This window comes from Macaca fascicularis, chromosome 4 (genome assembly GCF_037993035.2).
Source record: "Macaca fascicularis isolate 582-1 chromosome 4, T2T-MFA8v1.1".
Lineage (NCBI taxonomy): Eukaryota > Metazoa > Chordata > Mammalia > Primates > Cercopithecidae > Macaca > Macaca fascicularis.
Window position 1 is genome coordinate 158,999,595 of NC_088378.1, and position 19,734 is coordinate 159,019,328.

The following is a 19,734-nucleotide window of genomic DNA, read 5'->3' on the forward strand; positions in this document are numbered from 1 at the left end:
TTACTTGTTTTCATAATCACTTACCCCTTGTTTTCTATTATGGCACTCTGTTTACTTCCTTCAACAAACTTCAAGAAGCCCAATTTAACGAATTTGTCTGTTCTAAATTTCTACTACTACAATGTAAATTGTAAGAATATAAGAACCACTAATATGTTGCTTACCATTCTAGCACAAGCACCTATCATAAGCTAGCACAGAGTAGATACTCAATAAATACCTGCCATATAAATATATTGAAATGTTTCCAAGACTCCTCCCATCTCTTCCTATCCGTGAATGGTATACCACACCCTTCTGAATGTGGTGAAGTCAGCACTTTGTCTTGATAAATATTCTTGAATGTGACACATTTTATAATGTAGATTTTCAGATTATAGATTTTATATTATTATTATTACTATTATTATTATTTTGAGATGAAGTCTTGCTCTGTCACCAGGTTGGAGTGCAGTGGAGCAATCTTGGCTCACTGCAACCTCCGCCTCCCAGGTTCAGGCAACTCTCCTGCCTCAGGCTCCCAAGTAGCAAGGATGACAGGCATGCACCACCACACCCAGCTAATTTTTGTATTTTTAGTAGAGACAGGATTTCACCATGTTGGCCAGGATGGTCTCGATCTCTTGATCTCGTGATCCGCCTGCCTCGGCCTCCCAACAGATTATAAATTTAACAATCTAAAATGTCCATGAAAATATCAAATCAGCTGAACTTCCCAAAAAATCTATAAACATTAAAAAACACATTAAAGACTTATAGCATCTAGGAAGCTCTCAATACATGTTGAAAAAATAAAAGAATTACATTATTTGTCTTTATCATTTAAAATCTCCAATTTGATAAATATTTGTCCACAATCAGCTTCAGATTTAGGCTCACCGAAAGTATCTATTAATACAATTCAGAGAATAAAATTCCCATAGGATTGTTTCTCTGTAAATGTTCAGATATGTACCTGAAGAAGTATACTTTGTGCTTAAGGCGTTTAAATTTTCTACAAATGTTTCTTTACATACTAAGCAAAATAGTTATCACTACAATATTTCAATATTCACAATGTTCTAAAAATTATAAATACAGTTAAAGCTAGAAAGGTATTATTTTTATAATATTATCCTAAAATAAAAACAAAGTCACAATCCAAAACGTTTTGCTCACTTTCTGTAATTCTAAAGAATACACCAGCTCTTTTTCAGCATTAATAAAAATGGCTACAACATCTCATGAGATGAAGTAGATTTCTGTTTACCAAGGTCCAGTTGTACTTGGACTCAGCAAAAATGTCACCAATCCAATTAATGAAATGCCTCAATTAATAATGGGCAAAAGGTTTTAAAAGGAAATAAAAACATTCTATATTCTACCACATTTAATATATGCCTTGATCCAAGCTTGACAAGAAAAAAAGAACTCTATAGATTAAATTTTATTGAATTTATTTGCCCTCAGTGGCTTTTCTCAATAGGCCTTTTAGAATCAATCTTAATGAATGTGTCACTTTGCAACACAGCTACATAATGTGGCATTATTGATTGACATATATTCAACTGTGAAGATTAGGATAAAGTAAAAGCCCGTAGTGTTTTTTAAATGAGACAAAATGATACTTACATAAAAAGAAGATTGCTAGGAAAGATAGTTTTATATTTATTGTATACTAAGATTGTTTTGTCGTGTGACAGACATTCTAAATACTCTATTCCTAAAAGGCCCCTATGCAAGATGGAGTCTCTCTAGTTTGAACACCTCTGACAGATCCCTTGGTGTGGAAACTGTGTGACATTTCATTCCAGTCACACAATGGACAGGTGAGTTACTAGTGAAGATGTAGAACAAAGGGATTAGTACTGCCCTGGGTGTGTGTGTATGGTGGGGGCAGGGGGTAGTGCTTGTTACTGACTATAGAGCAGGAAGAAAGTAGAGCATGGCTTCCTTTCATATCAGCCCAGGAAATGATGAATTTGGGGAAGCTTTTAAATTATAAATAAATTCTTCCTATATTTGTGGTTGAGAGAAAAAGAGCTCAGCCGTTGGTATCCTTGAAGATGGTCATAATTAGTCTGGAAAACCTCCATGGAAAGAAGTGAAACTTAGGAAACTTTTGTAGTGAGCCAAGATACATTAAGCAGAGAAAGAACATTATAGAGTAGTCTAATGCAAAGGACAGGCTGGGAGCAGTGGCTCACGCAGGTGATCCCAGCACTCTGGGAGGCCAAGACGGGTGGATCACCTGAGGTCAGGAGTTTGAGACCAACCTGGCCAACACAGTGAATGCCCGTCTCTACTGAAAATACAAAAAGTAGCCGGGTGTGGTGGCATGCATCTGTAATCCCAGCTAGTAGGGAGGCTGAGGCAGGAGAATCGACTGAACCCAGGAGGTGGAGGTTGCAGTGAGCGTAGATCACACCATTGCACTTCAGCCTGGATGACAAGAACAAGATTCCATCTCAAAAAAAAAAAAAAAGCAAAGAACAGTCAGGATATATTAGGCCAAAGCAGAGAGAATATGCAGCAGAAGATAAAAATAGACAGCTGGTCACTATTACAATAGCTAATATTTGGAATCAAGTGGCCATCAACAGATGAATGGATTTAAAAATGTGGTAGGTATACACAATGAAATACTATTCAGCCCTAAGAAAGAATGAAATCTTGTCATCTGCAGCAATATGAATAAGTCTGAAGGACATTATGTGAAGTGGCACATTATGTGAAGCCAGGCACAGAAAGAGAAGTACTGCATGTTCTCACTCAAATGTGGGAGCAAAATAAAGTTTTAGCCCATGGAAATTTTAAATATTATGTAGAACTGTTAGAAAGAATCAAATTTCTGAATTTGAAAACAATATATTTTCATACCTAATAAAGGTATGAAAATGGGGAGGGCACAGAGATAAGATCTTGCTATGTTGCCCAGGCTGGTCTTGAACTCCTGGCCTCAAGCAGTCCTCCCACCTCAACCTCCCAAAGTGCTGCGATTACAGATGTGAGCCACACTGCACCTGGCCTAATAAAACTTTTTTAAAATGGCACCATCATGGATCGTAAAGCTGCAGACAGAGACCACTCATAGAATTTACAGTAACAGTACAACTGAGACATGGAAACCATTCTGCCATGCAGCACATAACGCATCAAAGGCCCTGTGGTTGCAGTGCAACTGTTAACCAACAGCAGCCATGGGGCTCCTCCTGTGTACCCAGAGGACCTAAGTCTAGAAAGACTGAAACACCAAGTATGTCAAAAAGCCATGATTTCATGATGATACTTTAAAAATAAAATGAACTCCTTTGGAAGATGTGAGGAAAATAACCCACTCTGAAACCAAATAACCAAGGGAAAGACACAAGAATTTATTCTGCCTTTTCTTTATATGCAGCTTCCTTTCTGTTATGCCTTTAAAGTAACCAAATAATTGATGAGGTAAAATTCTTTATAGAAGCATTTCAACCAATGATGATGGAACTGTATTATTTTGTAATCCTCAGTAAAATAATCTAGATCAGGAGTTGGCAGATAACTCCCAGTAAGTCAAATCTAATCTGGTAAATGTTTTATAGGCACGCAGTTGTGCCCATTCATGCACATACTGTCCAAGGCTGCATTCCTACCACAATGACAGAGACCATATTGACCCTCAAAGCCAAAACTATTTACTATCTGGCCCTTTACATAAAAAGTTTACTAACCCCTAACCTAGAAATTAATTACCAATGGCTGCCAAAATCACAAAGCAAAAAGCAGATAAGGAGTCGGATGACACACGGGTCAGGCTTACAACACCTGTGCTCACTGATGGGGCTTCACACAACAAAGGGAGGGACAAGGCAACAGGTGCCTCCTGATGCCATTAAGTGGGAAGAGTACGGCACCCCCACCTTCATAGGCCTTCTTGCCAAAAATCTGAAAATACGATCAAACCTCAGGTTCTTATTACCTGTTTATAGCAAATACAGCGGACAGAAAAATGAATTAAAGTACATGGGGATGTAGTTAGTTAAAATTCTGACTGTGGGAAATTCTACAGGACAAAGGATCCAGTTTCTTCAATGAATAAATTGCAAGGAAAAAAAGAAGGGTGAACCCACAGACCAAGGATGCCCAATCTTTCAGTTTCCTGTGCCACATTGTAAGGAGAATTGTCTTGGGCAACACATAAAATACACTAATGCTAATGATATCCAAAGAGCTACAAAAAATTAAATTTAATTTAAATTTAAATTTTGAAATCTCATAATGTTTTCAGAAAGTTTATGAATTTGTGTTGAACCACATTCAAAGCTGTCCTGGCAGCATGTGGCCCACAGGCCACAGGTTAGACAAGCTTGCTATAGACTAAAAGAAGCCTAAGAGATTTATTAGTTAAATACATGAGTAGTCCTTGTTTGGATTCTAATTCTAACTGACCAATGGGGAAGGGGGGAATTTACAGGACAATAAGGGAAATTTGAATACCAATATTTCATGACAGTAAGGAATTACTCTGCAATTGTTTTCTGGTGTGATAATGACATTGTGGTCATATTATTTAAAGGCAAGTCTCTTCAATGTTTTGAAGATACATACTGGGGTTTCACAGATGAAATAATATGACATCTGGGCTTTGTTTCAAAATAATCCAATGGGGAGGGGGGCAGATAAATGAAGCAAGATTGGCCATGTGTTGATCACTGTTGAGGCTGAATGATAAGTAAAAAGGGATTCATTATACCATTTTCTCTACTTTTGAATATGCTTAAACTTTTTCCATAATAAAAAGATAAAAATAAAATCATTAGCAAAGCTTTCTCTCTACTTTCCAACATCTGTGCTCATGGATGCTTTGTTTCTCCCCCTGCCCATCTACCACGTATATTCATTCATTAAACAAATGCCTACTGAATGTTTAGTACAGCATAAGCCCTGGGCTAGGTGCTGGCGATGGCCTCACCTTCAAGAAGTGTACATTCTAGAGGGGGAGCCCAATAAGGAACTCAGCCTAACCACACTTGATGGTCAATGCTGCGTGAGCAGGACCCACAGGGTGCTAAGAAATGCAGAGAAGGGGCATCTATGCCTTCCCATGTTCCTCATTCCCATCCCTTAATATTCTTTAACAGTATGGCTAATCTCTCCTGATTGTCTACTTTGCTCTTCTGAGGAGAGATTTCCTTTCTTTAAGTGGCCGTGACTTAAAAGCCAGAGGCTTCACATTGCCTATGCCATGACTCATTAATATAAAACACTGGACTCTTCCTCCACTCTGTCCCCCACATGCCTTTGACTTCTGTGGTAAGTACCCTGACAGCCCCAAAATCCCATCCTCACCCAGTGCTATCCTACTTACTTCCTGCTCCATAGTCAGTAACAAGTGACACTCCACCCCCACCCCCGCCATACACATACACCCAGGGCGGTACTAATCCCTTTGTTCTACATATTTACTACTAACTCACCTGTCCACTGTGTGACTGAATGGAATGAAACGCCACACAGTTTCCACACCAAGAGATCTGTCAGAGGTGTTCAAACTAGAGTGACTCCATCTTGCATAGAGGATGGGTAAAATGAGGCTGTGAGACCTACTGGCTGCATTCCTAGGAGACTAGGCATTCTTAGTCACAGGATATTAACAGTTAAGGGAAGAAGTTAATAATGTTTATTGAACAGACCCAGGACTTAACAAACCCAGGAAATAACAGACCCAAGAAATGCCCTGATGTCCTGTCTTACGAACAAAAGCAGTCTTAGTTTAAGAATAAGTTTTGCAATAAGACTCTGTCTCAAAAAGAAAAAAGAATAAGTTTTGCTTTAAAAATAATATTCTTGTGAAAGTAGTTACACAGAGATTAACAATCCTTTGTCACAAGTCCTTGTAGTAGAGCATATCTCCCCATGACTTTTTGCTTTGTTATCTTATATATAAACGAGCATTGTACCTAACTAAGGCAGATGTGTTCCTCCTCTCGCTCTTGGGAATGCCCTGGTCTCTCTACGGAGTAGTCACCCTTTTATTCCCTTACTTTCTTAATGAACTTGCTTTCACTTTATTTCATGGACTCGCCTCAAATTCTTTCCTGTGCAAGATCCGAGAACCCTCTCTTGGGGTCTGGACTGGGACCCCCTTTTCAGTAACATATTCTGTGATGAGCCATGAAGGGATGATACTGGAGAGACCCTCACTTAACCAAAGGAAAATCGTCTGCACAGCACCAACTGGCCGACTTTGGATAAGTGGTAGGATACATTTCATCCCAGGTGAAGGACAAAGTTGGGTTAAAGGCCCAGCTCAGAAGGGTTAGCATCCCTCCTGAGACGTAAGGGGTTAGAGAATCCTCTCAGTAAGGCCTCTTTTGGTTAAAAATGGATTTGACACTATGGGATGTTGACCGCTTTTCTCTTTGGATTAATCTGCCTTGAACTCTTTGCTGATGGCTGTGGGTGACAGGATTAGGCATGTACAGGACTGTCGGACACTGGGAAGCTTTCTCTCCCACAAAGGGGGAAATGTGAGAGCTGATGGGCCTGCTGGAGATCTCTTCGCAACTGACAAGCAGCTGCCTAGACTTCTGATTCAGTGTTGCTGCACTGGGTGGGTCTTTCCCTGGCCTCCCTGAGCTCCTTGCCTCCCTGCCCCACCACAGGCAATGCTTTTCGCCCTTCCCTTTCCTCTCTCTCTTTCTCTCCTTTCTCTTTACTATCTTTTCTGTCATGCAGGGCAACTGTCCGCTTCTCTATCTTGCCCAGAGACCACATGTTGAAACTCCTGGTTAGAGGTCATTCCACCCCACTTTAAGTGGATCAAAGATGACAGGGGTTGACAGGGGCCAACAGGGGAAAGTTCGAGCCTTGCCAGGTTGATGCTGGGTGCTGACTGGGGTGACTGGTATCTATGTTTGTCATGTGTATTTTGCTCCGGACAAAATGGAAAATGTTCATTTGTTTCCCCCACAGAGCCTGTTGGGTGGAATCTTGCAAAACTGAGAGGCTTTGCCTACGCGTCCATGAAATGGAAAGAGATGATTTTCTTTTGTAACGTGGCTTGGACCCCACAGCTATGGGGCAACAAGCAAGACTATCAAAGCCACTCAGAGAAAGGTAACTCAGAAACCTATCACACTGGCAAAAAGGTAAGAATTTCCTACCACTCAGGCTTCTGGTCTCTCTGTGAAAACTGGTTAAATTAATGGTCAAAATCACTTGCATTTTGAGAGCTTTTAGCCTTGGTGTCTAATAACCAGGTAGGACATATACTTTTAGGGATAGCTAATGGCAGCTATGAGGGAGGAATACTCTGCACTTGGCACACTGGGATCAGAGAAGCATGTTCTTGACCACCTGGAAGGTATGAAAATGTCCTCAGCCCTACTGAGAGATAAGACTCCCATAGGGGATGGGCTAATTCTCTCTTTTTGGAGATCAAGGATCCAGTATAAAAATGGGACTTTTAATTTTGGAGGATCTGTTTTGACTTCCAACTGTGCCTGCTTATTAGGCCCTAGAAATTCCACGCCTTTCTAGCCCTATTTCTTGAAGGGCTTCAGCCTGAAGCCAGTAATCCAATTAAGAAACTTAAAACTGGCAAATAAAAAAAATTATAACTATTAGATCTTCTTCCATCTGTGTATTTATATGTGTTACGTGTGTGATGTTTACATATGAAAGAGCTCTGGTTAACTGACTTAAAGAAAAATAAGTGGCTGGGTATAGTGGCTCACACCTGTAATCTCAGCACTTTGGAAGGCTGAGGTGTGCAGATCACCTGAGGCCAGGTGTTCAAGACCAGCTTGGTCAACATGGTGAAACTCCATCTTTACTAAAAATACAAGAGTTAGCCAGGTGTGGTGGCACACGCCTATAGTCCCAGCTACTCAGGAGGCTGAGGCAGGAGAATCACTTGAACTCAAGAGCCGGAAATTGCAGTGAGCTGAGATTACATCACTGCACTCCAGCCTGGGCAACAAAACAAGACTCTATCTCAAAAAAAAATAAAGGGGGGCGCAGGTGTGGTGGCTCATGCCTGTAATCTCACCACTTTGGGAAGCCAAGGCAGGTGGATCACCTGAGGTCAGGAGTTCAAGACCAGCCTGACCAACATGGTGAAACCCCATCTCTACTAAAAATACAAAAATTAGCCATGTGTGGTGGTGTGTGCCTGTAATCCCAGGTGCTTGGGAGGTTGAGGCACGAGAACTGTTTGAACCCGGGAGGTGGAGGTTGCAGTTAGCCAAGACTGTGCCATCACACTCCAGCCTGGGAGACAGAGCAGAACTCTGTCAAAAAAAAAAAAAAAAAGAAAGAAAGAAAAGGAAAGAGGGCTGAATAATTATTTTAACTTAGATAGAATAAAGCTAAAAATTTGAGCAAATGGTAGAAGGTTTGTAAAAAATTAATCTTGTAAAAGAAATTCTGTGTGTGAACAAAGTGACTAAAATTAAAAGGATATTATTTAGTTTTTCCATAAATTGAATACTGGAAAAACGCACAACAAGGTTTGCTTAGAGCACTGACCTACTCTTCAGCAAAAAATTGTTTAAGTTTTAAAACTTTTATAAGTTTAACATTGGCACTGTATGTTTACCTATTCGTTGGTACAATTTACATGAAGTTTTATATTTACCCATTTTTGCGAAGATATCATGTACACAAAGATACATATTCAATAGCTGAGAAACAAGTGAAACTTCTGATCTATACTTTCAGATTTGTTCAATCATAATACTTTGATAAGGATGATCATCATACCAGTTTTTCGTCTCTTCCAGAAGGAAGTCATCATTTTATCTAAGAGTTTACTCTGGGTTTTACTGCAGAACACAGATTCCCTCAATCGCTTTTTTTTCTTGCAAGTGTCTTTTTCTATAATTTTTTCTTATAACCAGCCTTTCTCTTCAACCAAAGGCCAGAATGAAGTCGAAGAAACCTATAGATGACAGCTTTCACAGTCTTTCTCTTGCCTTTTTGTGTACAGACAAATGTTAGAGATCTGACTGGCAGCTTCAGAACACTTGGAAGCAAAAGGGCCGCTCTATTAAAGATCACTGCAGGATGCCCACATGTCAGGTTTCTGACAGATGTGGTAAGTCTGGGAGCGGAGGAAACAACTGGTGTCTGAATATGACTAAAACGTCCAGTAGACAATGCAGAAATAAGAGAGGCATTCTTGACACAATTTTGGTAGGCTGAAGATGCCAAAACATTCAGGGGCTATAAGATTCCTGAAGCTGCTCTCACTACACTGGCAAAGGCAAAGGCAGCCATCTTGCCATCAACAAAAAATGTAAAGGATTATAAAAGGTTTATGAGAATCTTACTTTACGGTCAAACTGATTCGGAGTGAGTGGGTTTGATCCGTATGATTTTATTAAAAATTGGATTTGACATTAATAGTACATTAACACAAAAGCGAAATTTGGCTTTCTCTTTTGAACAAGATTTTCATGTAATATTAAAATATAAAATATTTTTGTTTGCCTTTTGAATAAAGAAAAAAAAGAAAGGAGAGAAAAGAGACATTATTTGGAAAGCTAACTCTTCCCTTTATCAATGGGTAAAAGTTTTTGCCTTTTTTAAATCTTTAAGTTATCATTTTGGCTAAATAAATGACTTACAGTGACCTGAGATTCTATTTTATAACGTAACATGTTTTACACCTTTGCTATTTAACAAACTTTCCAAAATCAAATTATAATTCTTTCCTGACTTGATAATCCTTTTAGATATGAGGTCCCCTGAAGTTAAATAATGGCATATTTGACTTATTTGACATACTAAAATCATATAGGAAGTACTGTCAAATACAAAATGGCATCGGACATTCCTTGGGTTATTTATATGTGTCATTGGTATGTGTTCCAAAATTATGCAAAACTACAATAATTCTTGTATAACTTAGTATATGTTATCATTAATAGTTATAATTGTTGTCTTAAATTATTATGTGGCACAAGGGTAGCCAAATTTCCTTGTCAATTGTGTCTCTGACTATAGCTGCCCTAAGACTTTTTGTCATCCACAAGCAATTGTCCTGTTTTGATTCTCTTCAAAAGGCAGTTTATAATCAGCTATAGGACTCTGACAAGTACTCTTATAACATAGGACTTTGACAGCTTTGAAATGTATGCTATTAAAATAGAAGAAAACTTCCAAGACTCTTGGAAAACTAATGTATTCATAAATATTGAGAAAAACAGGAATTGCATAGACAACTAATAAAAGACCAAAATAATCTATTTATGACTTTTTGCCTTTCTGTTTTGTTTTTCAGAGTCAAGAAAACTTTTATTTTGAGCTATTTACAGCTTTTAACAATTGAGTATTATATACTACTGTAAACAAAATTTAGAGCACGTTTCGTTCTCTCTACCTGATTTCTCCCAAATTTGGCAACTATTTGTGAGTATTTTTAACTTACAGTGATATAGCTATTTACGTAAGTCCAGTAAGACTTTTTCCTTTGTGACAAGACACAATTGGAGACGCTAGTTATTTTACCAAGGCTTTGACTGGAATGACTGACATGCTTTCAAATGTAAACAGACTGCTTTAAGGAATCAAAATTCATTTATAGAGCCAATTAAAGCCCCTAAGAAAACTGACCTCATATCTTGAGCCTTGTACAGGACTCTTGAGCCTTGTACAGGGCTCCTGACCTGTGGTAAGTAAAGAATGTCACTTTCTGACAGGCCCTGGAGCCCCAAATATCTTGGGACCCCCCCAGAGGAGAGAAACTTACCCAGCTCATATTTGCACATATAAATCCATGACTGGTCTCAAGGCTTTAAAAAGGCTAACCTAAGATTAGATTATAGAACACAGTTCCATCAAAGTCAAAAGACACTATATGGCAAATTATTATTCTTGCTTCACTTTATACAAACAACCAGGCCACATACAATAAGACTAAAATTTATTTTGCAAACAAATCAGTCCTACCATGGTTTGTTTTAATAAAAATAGGGACTGGAGATAGAAAAATTACGTTTCACAAACTATGGAACACCTGTTATTAGACTCTAGTCTCGTCCATTGTTTTTGAGTTTTTTCTGCAATTTAGACTGACCCTGCTTATTCCTGTGAACCAACCAGTGATCTCTGGTTGCTGCTCAAAAGAAACAAGCGGGATAAGTAACATAAAAATCTGAATTAATATTCTAATTCTGCACACATAATGAAATCAGCTAGCAACCCCATATCACCTTGGTCCCACAATTCCCCAGTTCATAGAAAGCTGTCTTATTTAGTTTATTTGAGACAATTTTACTGATTTCGCTTTACAGTTCTAGAATATATTGCTGTGGTACTCTTTGTCTATAATTTAGAAGAAGCTTATTCAGTGTTTTCTTAAGTACTTATTAATCTTCCAGGTATCATCTTTCATCAGGACTCCGAGTTTTGAATGATCTTCACCATACTAACACTTTCTGACTAAACTCCTCCCAACTCTAAATACAAGAGACCCTAAATATTGTTAGGCAGGAACATCATAGCCCCTGTTCAGCCTGAAGAAGCTACAGAAGATAAATTTCTATCCCTCTGCAACCTTTAGGATTAAGGCTCCCCTTATAAATGGGAGGCGGGAAATGTGCCAGAGGCATTCAAACCAGAGTGACTCCATCTTGAATTAGGGCTGGGTAAAATGAGGCTGAGACCTACTGTGCTGCATTCCCAGGAGGCTAGACTTTTTAGTCATAGGATATTTACAGTTAAGGGAAGAAGTGAGTAATGTTTACTGAATAGACCCAGGACATAACAAACCCAGGAAATAACAGACCCAGGAAATGTGCTGATGTCCCAATATCTTATGAACAAAAGCATTCTTAGTTTAAGAATAAGTTTTGCAGTCAGGCACGGTGGCTCATGCCTGGAATCTTAACACTTTGGGAGATCAAGGCAGGTGGATCACCTGAGGTCAGGAGTTTGAGACTAGCCTGGTCAACATGGTGAAACCCCGTTTCTACTAAAAATATAAAAATTAGCCAGGCGTAATAATGCACATGCCTGTAGTCCCAGCTGCTCAGGAGGCTGAGGCAGGAGAATTGCTTCAACCTAGGAGGCAGAGGTTGCAGTGAGTTGAGATCGTGCCATTGCACTCTAGCCTGGGCAACAGAGTGGGATTCCATCTCAAAAAATAATAATAATAATAATAATAATAATAATAATATTTTGCTTTAAAGATAATATAGATTCTTTCCAAAGTAGTTACACAAAGATTAACAATACTTTGTCACAAACCCTTGCAGTAAAGTACATCTCCCCATGACTTTTTCCTTTGTTATATAGAAATAAGCACTGTACCTAAGGCAGACGTGTTTCTCCTCTTGCTTCTGAGAATGCCCTAGTCTGTCTATGAAATAGCCACCCTTTAATTCCTTTACTTTCTTAAAGTACTTGTTTTCACTTTACTCTGTGGACTCACCTCGAATTCTTTCTTGCACAAGATCCAAGAACCCTCTCTTGAGGTCTGGTTGGGACCCCTTTCTGGTAACAGATTCACTGGTGTAATCAGAATGAATGGGATGCCAAAAAGGCAGAGGAAAACTGTCAAGATGAAATTAAGGCACAGCAGTAATGGACTATAACAAGGGAATAAACATTTTACCGTTTAACACTAAAAACAGCATAAACTAATAGGTATTAACATAAGTAAGGGAAGAGGTCTATGTCAATCTTTGAAATTGTTAAAACATTGTAGTGACAAAAAATTTTTAAGGTTCGTTTGTTTATCCACGTTGGTTGTTTTGTTGTTGTTGTCATGTTGCTGTTACTATATTTTTGCCTGACCTATAGCATCATACTAAACACTTTAGACAGAAGTGTTTAAAACAGAAAGCTCTGCAAAATCACCTGATTGGGCTCTGAGGGGCACTGCTGAGGTACCATCATCTCCCCATAAGGGCAATTCCAACGTTTAAGGTTATTTGCTAAAAGAATGCACTGGCAACGAAGTGGCAGTTTCACATTTGATACATTTTGTGATGACAACATCTGAGGGTAAATCCCCAAAGTGGGCCACAATAATTTTTGGCTAAATCAAGCCCAGCTCTCTCTAATGCACAGACTGAGATCTTGAGTAAATCACTTGGGTAAATCACTTAAACTTTCTGGGTCATGGCTTTTTTATCTGAGAAATTAAGATTCTGGGCTTGATGGCTAAAGACCTTCCAGCTCCAACATTATAGGGTGATCATTATATATATAGATCATTATATATATCATATATAATTAAGAGTAACCTTTCCACATGTATTGGGGTGTTAGCAGGAATTCAAGTGACAACTGAGGGCATTTCCACCCTAAGAAAGCAAAGCTCTACTAACACTCTTATGTTCTCACTCCTCAATGTTTATTAAGCCTGGCTAAATGTTCTTCTTAGGATCAGCCACTTAGTAAGCAGCTTAGCAATCTTAACTGTTATTAATGTAAATCACTTCTGAGGAAAGCAAATTGCTATATAACAATGTTAAAATAAATACTGATGATCAGAGTCATTTGAAGTAAAAAAAATCTGAGTTGGAATCCCAACTCCACTGATCACTAACTATATGACCCTGAACATGTTATTTAAAATATCTGTGCTTCTGTCTCTTGATTGTAACATACAGACAGTACTGACCTCACAGGTGTATTGAAATGATTAAGTAGAAATAACAGATATAGCAGACCTGGTTAACTAAACACTAGTTCTTTCTTGGCCAGTGCTGGACGTTAAATTCTTATAGGTATGCCTGATTTCCACCCCATTTCTGGTTTCATCCTGAATTTCCATGCATAAATTACCTTTCCTTGCCCTGCATTATTGACAAAGACCCTCTCCTTGACCAACCTTTAGTCAGGCTCCTCTGAGTCCTCTTTTCAACTAGGCCTCCACTTTGGCCTATACAAACTGCAAGTTTCAGCACAACCCATTTCATCAACCCTCCATACTAAGACATTTGAACAAACACTAGCTCAGGTTCTATCAGCTCAAGGCCATGTCCCTACGATGACATCACCACCTCCTGAACATGCCTAGCTGAGAAAGCTCAGAGCTTTCTCAAATTATTTCTAAAGCCAAAATAACTTTCTGTTCATTCTAGCCAACACCTGATAATAGGTCCCTGACCTTCCTTTTCTAGAGCGTTTACTCTTGAAAGCTTGCAACTGTAAATCTTTTCCTTGTACCTTTGAGATGTAAATCCTCTACTACTCAGAAACAGCTCCTGAAGGACCTGGGAGCCACCTCTTTGAAACGTAAACATCCAGAGAGATACCTCTCCTGTTGCCCAGTTCTTGTAGGAGGGCAAGAGCCTAGCTGGTGGGCATCTTGTCCCAAATTGCAAAGCTATATTTCCTGTCCTAAAGACACAAGAACCAATTGCTTCTCCAGATAAACACCAATTAACAAACCCACATTGCCTAACTACACACACAAATCACCCTTAATGTCTTTTGGTACCTTTTGTTTAGTATATCCCAGCATTTAAAAGGGCTCCTGTCTTTTGTTCAGTTCAGTTAAGCTCTGGTAACGCTGAGGTCTCTCCCCTGCTGAAGTAGTACTGAATAAAATATGTCTTATCATTTTTTAAAGTGTCGGCTGCAAAACTTCATTCACTTAGCAAACATTTGTTGAATACGTCCCATGTTCGAGGTACCATACAACGATACTAACAATGAGCAAGACATTGTTACCTTCCTCAAAAAATTTGTAATTCACAGGGGGGGACAGGCATGTATGCAAAATACAGGAGTTCCAAGGCAGTAAGGTAAGTACCAATGGTACAGAGTTCTACTAGCACCTCAATATTCACTTACCCAGTAGCCTACATGATTTACTGCTAAAAAAAAAAAAAAAAAAAAAAAGTCCTATTTTTATATCTCCATCAAAAAAACATAGATTTCAGCCAGGCACAGTGGCTCAGGCCTCTAATGCTATCACTTTGGAAGGCTGAGGCAAGAGGATCACTTGAGCCCAGCAGTTCAAGAACAACTTGGACAACATAGTGAGACCCTATTTCTAAAAAAAGAAAAAAAAAAAAAAAACCAGCAGGAACCACCTCTTAGCACATGGTAATAACACCTTACATTGTATAGCATTTTAGCATTTTATTTTTACCAAGGGTTTAGATATATATGTTATTAAATATAATTTTTTATTTGGATGAGTAAAAGTATATATTAATAGTACTTTATAATTTAGAAACTACTTTCACCATTTAGATAAGGTAGCCATTAGTATTCCCTGATATTCCCTGAATGTAATTAAATAATTATAGCTCTATCAGGTCTGTTTGTATCTACTAATCTACCAAATAAGAATTTCAGAAAAGACAAAGAATAAGGTAAGATTTTCTTTCTCTGGTTGCAGAACTCTGTGAATTTAACTAACATCATTGAATGCTACACCTGCAATGGCTGAATTTTATGATGTATAAGTTATACTTCCATAAAGCCCTAACAAAATAAAATAAAAATAAGAACAGAAGATGAGAACATTAGTGAATTGAAACATATGTCATTAGAAAATTTCCAAACTAAAGAGGAAAAAATACAATGGAAAATAGGAAAAAGAGTTTAGGAGTCAAATAGAACAGGGTGAAAGATCTAAAGGATATAAAATTGTACTTCTAGGAGGGGAGGAAAGTGATCAGACCAGAAGAAATACTATTTGATGAGACAGCTGCTAAGAATATTCTAAAACTGGCCAGGGGTGGTGGCTCACACCTGTAATCCCAGCACTCTGGTAGGCTGAGGCAGGTGGATCAGTTGAGGTCAGGAGTTTGAGATCAGCCTGGCCAAAATGGTAAAATCTTATCTCTACTGAAAATAAAAAAAATCAGCCAGGTGTGGTGGCACATGTAGACAGTCCCAGCTACTCAGAAGGCTGAGGAAGGAGGATCACCTGAGCCCAGGAGGCAGAGGTTGCAGTGAGCTGAGATCACACCACTTCACTCCAGCCTGGGCCACAGAGCAAGATTTTGTCTCAAAAAAAAAAATTTGTAATTAAAGAATATTCTAAAACTGATTCAAGAACCTCTATGATCCTCAAACAAGATAAATAGTAAAGAAAAAGTGCCTCAAGCACATCATAATAGAACTCCTCAATACCAAAGACAAAGAAAAAAATTTTAACACACAGAGGAAAAAGGCACATCACCTCTAAAGGACTAAAGTGAGACTGACAGCCGATTTCTCAACAAAAATAATGGAAAACAGAGGACAATGAAATTACACCTTTAAAGTACTGAAAGAAACTGTCAATCTAGAATTCTACATGCAGCAAAAATATGCTTCAAAAATTAAGACAAAATACTTTCAAACAGGTAAAAATAGAAATACTAAAGGGAGTTCTTTCAGCAAAAAGAAAATAATCCCAAAGGGAAACACAGACTTACATGAAGGAATGAAAATAAATGATAAATATAAATAAATACTGTATAAAACAGCAATAATAATGTATCAGGTTATTTTATTCATGTGTGGAATTAAAATGATACAACCATTCCAAAAAGAGGAAGGGGTTTATAGAGTCAAAGTATTCTAATAACACTATATCATCACGGAAGGATTAAAATACTAATTTAAAGTATATTCATAAGTGAAAATAGATGCTATAATCTCTAGGATAACAGCCAAAAGAGTAAAACACAACGTATAACTATCAAGAAAAGAGAGAAGAAAACTGAATTAAAATTGCTTTATTAATTTTTTAAAAGCAAGAAAGAAGAAAAGAAGAACAAAGAACAGATAGGACAGTTAGAAAACAAATAGTACAATGGGAAGTTTAAACTCAATTATATTATCAAGTACTTTACATGTAAATGAACTACTAGCTGCTCCAAAGATTGTCAGGTGAGATAAGTAAACAAAAGCCAGCTATATGCGGCTTATAAAACAAACAACTAAAAATAGAGTCAGGAAATTTAAAGTATATAAAAAGATATACCATGCAACACTAACCAACTAACAAAGGAGAGTTGGTATATACTACTATAAGACCTGTAAACAGTAAGTCAAGAACCATTATGAGAGGTACAGAGATGAAAGGGGTACAATACACCAAGGAATTATAACAATTATAAGTTTGTATGTATTTAATAACATATCCTCAAAATATATATTTAAAAACTGACAGAATGAAAAGTAGAAAAATTCATCATCACAGTGAGAAATTTTGCTTATCCATCCCAATAACTGACAGAATAAGCAGACTGAAAAACTGTAGATAGAAACTTTGATCAATACAATTAATGAATTTGACCCAATCTATGTGCACCAAATTCTGCAACTACAACTACAGAATATGTTGTATAGTCTATTCAAGTGCATGTCTATCACTCAGCAAAAATGATCATATCCAGGCCATAAGAATAGTTTCAAAAATATCAAAAGACTAAAATGTTAATAGCATGTTCTTTGACAATAGCTGGATTAAGCTAGAAATCAACAAGATTTTTAGAATATCCTAAACCATTGTAAATTAAGCAATAAATGTCTAATAACTTGTGGTCAAAGAAAAAAACACATGGCTATTTTTAAATATTTTGAGCAGAAAAAATGTGACAGAATTTAAGAGGATACTATTAAAGCCATGCTTAAGGAAAATGCAGAGCTTTGAATGCATATGTTAGAAAAGTTGAAAATCAATAATCTAAGTATCATTTTCACAAAGTTAGAAAAAACAGAAAACCCAAAGCCAAAAATATTAGGAAAGTACTAACTATGAACAGAAATTAATAAATTAGAAAATTAGCATACAATAGCAAAAAAAAAGTCAAAGTAAGTTCACTGATAAAATAATAAATTTGATAAACCCCAGGCAAGGGGGGAAGAAAGGCACAGATCGTAAATATCAAGAATGATAAGGGAGGCACTATTCAGATACTTACACCAATCTCTCTCCTAAACAAATTCTTAAACAAAATATCACCAAACTGAGTCCAACAAAACACTAAAATAATAGCACATCAGCTGAATTTATGAAACACAAAACTGTTCTAACATTTTTAAAAATGTGATTACCATATTGACAAAATAAAGGAGAAACAAATCATAAGATCATCTCAATAAATGCAGAAAATCATTTGCTAAAACTCAACACGTTCATGATTAAAATAACCATTAATTAGAAATGAGAATTTTCTTAATCGATAAAAAGGTTTCAACACTTCTAAGCAAGAGCCGTATTTTAAATATTGAATGCTTTCCCCCTGAAATTGGGAATAAGACAAAGTACATACTATCATCATTTCTATCCAAAATTATAATTGAGGTCCTAGATAGAGCAATGAGGCAATAAAAAAAGTGAAAGAGATAAGAATCAGACAAGAAAGAAACAAAGCTCTTTATCCATCACATACAGTGATTATGCACATAGAAAATCCAAATAATTCTACAAATAAGTTATTAAGATTAAGAACTGAATACAGCAAAATCCCTGGAATCAAGGTCAAGATACAAAAATGTATTTATATACACAAGAAACAAAAAATTACAAGGTGAAATTTTAAAAGATGGCATTTGCAATAACAATAAAAAGAACAAATCTAATGAAAGAAGTACAAGAATACTACAGAGAGAACTTCCAAACATTACTTAGAGAAATTAAAGACAACAAATGGAGAGCTATATTGTGTTCATTGATTAGAAGACTCAATATTACAAAAATGTCAACTCTCCCAAATTGATCTACAGAGTCAATGCAAATTCCGATCAAAATCTATCAGGTTGTTTGTGGAAACTGACAGGATGATCCTAAAATCTGTATGTAAATGCCAAACACTAAAAATGGGCTAAAAGAAAATCAAGACAAAAAACAAAACGGAAGAACTTATACTACCTGATATCAGGATTACATCAATGTAAGATGCTTTTTTGTTTTTGTTTTTGTTTTTTTGAGATGGATTCTTGCTCTTGTCGCCCAGGCTGGAGTGCAGTGATGCAATCTTGGCTCACTATAACCTCTGCCTCCTGGGTTTAAGCAATTCACATGCCTCAGCCACCCAAGTAGCTGGGATTACAGGTGTGAACCACCACACCTGGCTAATTTTTGTATTTTTAGTAGAGACGGGGTTTCACCATGTTGGCCAGGCTGGTCTCAAACTCCTGACCTCAAGTGATCCACCCACCTTGGCCTCCCAAAGTGCTGGGATTATGTAAGGCACTTTATTAGACAAATGCATCATAAGGACAAAATACTGAATCCAGACAGAGATTCATAAGCATATGATTACTTATTTTTATGAAAAGGATGCCACTGCAATTTAATGGAGAAGGAATAATCCTTTCAATAAATAATGCTGGGTCAACAAGATATTTATATAGATAAAAATCATTTTGACCCTTACCTCACACCATACACAAAAATCAATTCAAAGGAGTTATAAATCTAAATGTGAAAAGTAAAACAATAAAACTTCTTGGTAGCATAGGAGAATATCTTCATGATCTTGGAGCAGGCAAAAAATTCTTAAGACACAAAAAGCACTAACATTAAAAGAAAATATATATAAATGAGTTCATTAAAATTAAAAGCTTCTGATTGAAAAATTATAAGAGTTAAAAGCAAGCTATAGTGTGGAAGAATTCCACAACAAATATATCACACAAAGGACTTCTATCTAGAAAATATAAAGAACTCCATAAAAATCAGTAAGAAAAAGACAATCTTTTTTAATGGACAAAAATATTTGAACTGGCATTTCATCAAAGAGGCTATCCAAATGGCTAATAAAACATGAAAAAATGCTCAACATCACTTATTAGGAAAGTACAAAC

The 19,734-nt window shown here is 37.1% G+C and overlaps 1 protein-coding gene and 1 pseudogene across 6 annotated transcripts in view; both read right to left on the reverse strand.

Moving 5' to 3' along the window:
- Positions 1-19,734, reverse strand: part of RNF182 (ring finger protein 182) — a 55,340-nt gene that overhangs the window by 22,073 nt on the left and 13,533 nt on the right. The gene's annotated exons all lie outside the window — the stretch shown is intronic.
- On the reverse strand, positions 8,671-9,240 carry LOC135970451 (large ribosomal subunit protein bL35m pseudogene; annotated as a pseudogene).